Source organism: Styela clava, chromosome 13 (genome assembly GCF_964204865.1).
Source record: "Styela clava chromosome 13, kaStyClav1.hap1.2, whole genome shotgun sequence".
Classification (NCBI taxonomy): domain Eukaryota; kingdom Metazoa; phylum Chordata; class Ascidiacea; order Stolidobranchia; family Styelidae; genus Styela; species Styela clava.
In genome coordinates, this window is record NC_135262.1 from 15,840,001 (window position 1) to 15,845,000 (window position 5,000).

General features: G+C 56.5%; 2 non-coding genes and 1 pseudogene across 2 annotated transcripts; all 3 read right to left on the reverse strand.

Moving 5' to 3' along the window:
* The window catches only part of LOC144431701 (large subunit ribosomal RNA), a 3,695-nt pseudogene extending 3,097 nt beyond the window's left edge, over window positions 1-598 (reverse strand).
* Window positions 599-886: 288 nt separating this feature from the next.
* LOC144431531 (5.8S ribosomal RNA) lies at window positions 887-1,040 on the reverse strand. The gene has a single exon (XR_013480096.1). It is a non-coding gene; the product is annotated as a 5.8S ribosomal RNA (ribosomal RNA).
* A 298-nt stretch (window positions 1,041-1,338) lies between these two features.
* LOC144431616 (small subunit ribosomal RNA) lies at window positions 1,339-3,147 on the reverse strand. The gene has a single exon (XR_013480178.1). It is a non-coding gene; the product is annotated as a small subunit ribosomal RNA (ribosomal RNA).
* Between the last annotated feature and the right edge of the window lie 1,853 nt (window positions 3,148-5,000).

A 5,000-nucleotide genomic window follows, 5' to 3' on the forward strand; every position in this document is an offset into this window, starting at 1 on the left:
CGCGCGGGGACTTAGACCGACGGCAAACCGGTCGTGACCCGCGCCGGTCGCTAGTGCGCTGAGACGGTGCGCGAGCCGACTCGGCAGCGGCGCCTTAAGCGTCCGCGAACCGAGACGGCGCGCCCCCGCACCCAACTGAAAGCGAGCCGGCGACCTGACGGGCCCTCCCGTTTGCCTCTCAACGGTTTCACGTACTCTTGAACTCTCTCTTCAAAGTGCTTTTCAACTTTCCCTCACGGTACTTGTCCGCTATCGGTCTCGCGACCGTATTTAGTCTTAGGTGGAGTTTACCACCCGCTTTGGGCTGCATTCCCAAACAACCCGACTCCGAGAAGACCCGAAGCGGCCAAGGCAAGCGCCCCTATGGGCCTAACACCCGCCGTGGGACGAGGCCTCGATCAGAAGGACACCGGCGCTCGCCGTCAGCCGCACTGGGACTTCCGTACGACACAACTCGGCGCGCTCGAAAAGCGCGCAGATTCGACGCTGGACTCTTCCCGGTTCACTCGCCGTTACTCAGGGAATCCCTGTTGGTTTCTTTTCCTCCGCTTAATAATATGCTTAAATTCAGCGGGTGCTCTCGCCTGAACTCAGGTCGTATGTGTCAAGCGGGCCGCTTCTTACACGGCCCGCTGGCATCGCAAGTCGTCGCCGCCGGCGCCGACCGAGCGCGTACCGTCGCCGCCTTGGCCCACGGTCGGTCTTGATCTCGTGACCGGACCGACCGACCTGGACCCGCCCCTCGAACGTAGTTGAACACGTCGAGGGGCCGGCGGTGTACGGGACACGCGGTCGCGCCGAGAAAGCTCGGCGACCGCTTCAACTTGGGGCGACGCCCGGCCGTCTTCGCAGAGGCCAGGCGACGGCCCTCGGGTGAGGACGAACGCAACCCTGAGGCAGACGCGGTCCCGGGATTGACCCGAGACCGCAATTCGCGTTCAGAAGGTCGACGTTCAATGTGTTCTGCAATTCACATTACTTCTCGCACTTGGCTGCGTCCTTCATCGACTCGCGAGCCGAGTGATCCACCGTTAAGAGTCGTCCTCGACGTTTCGCCCGGCGCCGAAGCGCGCGGACGTCACACTGTGGGATCGACCACAAAACCACCACCGACAACAACTGCACAAAAACACCAACAAACGGCGCCGAGCGACCGCCGGGCTGGGCCGGCGGCACATCGAGCGCGGTGCCCAGAAGCCACCATCGCACTCGGCTGCCTTGCTATGCCAACGTGTTACGCGTGTCGCACGGGGCGGAACCCCGATTGACGGCCGCCCTCTCGGCGGCACCCAAAGACAATTCAGTGCGCGGTCGGCCGGGGCCTATCACCACCTTCGGTAAAGATCCTTCCGCAGGTTCACCTACGGAAACCTTGTTACGACTTTTACTTCCTCTAAATGATCAAGTTTGATCGTCTTCTCGACACGCCGACGCGGCCGTTGCCAGCCGCGACGGGGCCGATCCAAGGATCTCACTAAACCATTCAATCGGTAGTAGCGACGGGCGGTGTGTACAAAGGGCAGGGACGTAATCAACGCAAGTTGATGACTTGCGCTTACTGGGAATTCCTCGTTCAAGGGAAACAATTGCAAGTCCCTATCCCAATCACGAATGAGGTTCAACGGGTTACCCGGACCTTTCGGCCTAGGTTAGACACTCGCTGCTTCACTCAGTGTAGCGCGCGTGCGGCCCCGGACATCTAAGGGCATCACAGACCTGTTATTGCTCAATCTCGTGTGGCTAAACGCCACTAGTCCCTCTAAGAAGTTAGACGCCGACCGAGAAGGTCGCGTAACTATTTAGCATGCCAGAGTCTCGTTCGTTATCGGAATTAACCAGACAAATCGCTCCACCAACTAAGAACGGCCATGCACCACCACCCACAGAATCAAGAAAGAGCTCTCAATCTGTCAATCCTACCTGTGTCCGGGCCGGGTGAGTTTCCCCGTGTTGAGTCAAATTAAGCCGCAGGCTCCACTCCTGGTGGTGCCCTTCCGTCAATTCCTTTAAGTTTCAGCTTTGCAACCATACTTCCCCCGGAACCCAAAGACTTTGGTTTCCCGGAAGCTGCCGGAAAGGTCGTCATGGTAACGCCTCCCGATCGCTAGTTGGCATCGTTTATAGTCAGAACTAGGACGGTATCTGATCGTCTTCGAACCTCTGACTTTCGCTCTTGATTAAAGAAAACATTCTTGGCGAATGCTTTCGCAGTAGTTCGTCTTCCGCCGATCCAAGAATTTCACCTCTAACGGCAGAGTACGGACGCCCCCGTCTGTCCCTCTTAATCATTACCTCGTGCTCCGAAAACCAACAAAATAGAACCGAGGTCCTATTCCATTATTCCATGCAACACTATGCAGGCGAACAGCCTGCTTTGAACACTCTAATTTTTTCAAAGTAACTTATCGGCCACCGCCGACACTCAGTCAAGAGCACCGACGGAGAACCGAAGGTGAGGCGAACGCAACCAGTGACACGCCTTGCGACGGACCGGCGGCGCTCGCCCAAAATCCAACTACGAGCTTTTCAACCGCAACAACTTTAGCATACACTGTTGGAGCTGGAATTACCGCGGCTGCTGGCACCAGACTTGCCCTCCAATGGATACTCGTTAAGAGTTTTAGGATGTACTCATTCCAATTACAGGGCCTCGTTAGAGTCCTGTATTGTTATTTTTCGTCACTACCTCCCCGTGTCGGGAATGGGTAATTTGCGCGCCTGCTGCCTTCCTTGGATGTGGTAGCCGTTTCTCAGGCTCCCTCTCCGGAATCGAACCCTGATTCCCCGTTACCCGTTATCACAAAGGTAGGCACGTAGCGTACCTTCGACAGTTGATAGGGCAGACACTTGAATGATACGTCGTCGGTGCAGAGACCGTACGATCCGCGTGGTTATCCAGAGTCATCAAACGTCACAGGACGAACCCGGTCGGTTTTGATCTGATAAAAGCGCGCCTCCCGAAGTCGGCGCTTAATGCATGTATTAGCTCTAGAATTACCACAGTTATCCACTTCGCTTACGAGACCAAATAAACCAAGACTGATTTAATGAGCCATTCGCAGTTTCGCTTTACGAGAACTCGTACTTGCACCTGCATGGCTTAATCTTTGAGACAAGCATATCACTACTGGCAGGATCAACCAGATAGCTGCGACAGCTGCGCTCGGCCCTTGCTGGGCCGCCCGGCGCGTGCTCGTCGCATTCGTTTAAGACCGAGGCGATCGCCTGCGGCCGTACTCAGCTTCGACAGTCGCTGGCCGCGACGTCCACGCTCTCGCCGGCAGTGCCAGGCGGAGCGATTTGCGTTTTTTCTTTGCTCGCCCTCTCTCGGGCTCGATCCATTCAGTTTCGCACAAACAAGAGCTCTGCCGGCCGCCTGCAGCGGTGCCTAAAACCCGGGCATAACAATGCGACCGTTCTGCTAGGCCGACAAGCGCTCAAGCCAGACGCTCGATCGAACGCCCCCTACATATTAGTCGAGACAACGGCTCGCTCATTAGCATCGCGTTTGTACTTTAACTTTTTTTGGCTCGGCTTCTTTCGACGCCGATGCCGGCGACGCAGCACTCTCTCGCCCGCCAGCCACCGAGAAAAGGGTGCGCTCCGACCGGCCCCGCACCGCTCTTTCTTGGCTCATTCGAGTTTACTGTCTTTCGCTCTAACATGCCTTACCTAGGGTTAGGTTAGTATGCTTGCACGTTTGTACTTTAACTTTTTTCGGCTCGGCTTCTTTCGACGCCGATGCCGGCGACGCAGCACTCTCTCGCCCGCCAGCCACCGAGAAAAGGGTGCGCTCCGACCGGCCCCGCACCGCTCTTTCTTGGCTCATTCGAAATTACTGTCTTTCGCTCTGACATGCCTTACCTAGGGTTAGGTTAGTATGCTTGCACGTTTGTACTTTAACTTTTTTCGGCTCGGCTTCTTTCGACGCCGATGCCGGCGACGCAGCACTCTCTCGCCCGCCAGCCACCGAGAAAAGGGTGCGCTCCGACCGGCCCCGCACCGCTCTTTCTTGGCTCATTCGAAATTACTGTCTTTCGCTCTGACATGCCTTACCTAGGGTTAGGCTAGTATGCTTGCACGTTTGTACTTTAACTTTTTTCGGCTCGGCTTCTTTCGACGCCGATGCCGGCGACGCAGCACTCTCTCGCCCGCCAGCCACCGAGAAAAGGGTGCGCTCCGACCGGCCCCGCACCGCTCTTTCTTGGCTCATTCGAAATTACTGTCTTTCGCTCTGACATGCCTTACCTAGGGTGAGGTTAGTATGCTTGCACGTTTGTACTTTAACTTTTTTCGGCTCGGCTTCTTTCGACGCCGATGCTGGCGACGCAGCACTCTCTCGCCCGCCAGCCACCGAGAAAAGGGTGCGCTCCGACCGGCCTCGCACCGCTCTTTCTTGGCTCATTCGAGTTTACTGTCTTTCGCTCTAACATGCCTTACCTAGGGTTAGGTTAGTATGCTTGCACGTTTGTACTTTAACTTTTTTCGGCTCGGCTTCTTTCGACGCCGATGCCGGCGACGCAGCACTCTCTCGCCCGCCAGCCACCGAGAAAAGGGTGCGCTCCGACCGGCCCCGCACCGCTCTTTCTTGGCTCATTCGAAATTACTGTCTTTTGCTCTGACATGCCTTACCTAGGGTTAGGCTAGTATGCTTGCACGTTTGTACTTTAACTTTTTTCGGCTCGGCTTCTTTCGACGCCGATGCCGGCGACGCAGCACTCTCTCGCCCGCCAGCCACCGAGAAAAGGGTGCGCTCCGACCGGCCCCGCACCGCTCTTTCTTGGCTCATTCGAAATTACTGTCTTTTGCTCTGACATGCCTTACCTAGGGTTAGGCTAGTATGCTTGCACGTTTGTACTTTAACTTTTTTCGGCTCGGCTTCTTTCGACGCCGATGCCGGCGACGCAGCACTCTCTCGCCCGCCAGCCACCGAGAAAAGGGTGCGCTCCGACCGGCCCCGCACCGCTCTTTCTTGGCTCATTCGAAATTACTGTCTTTCG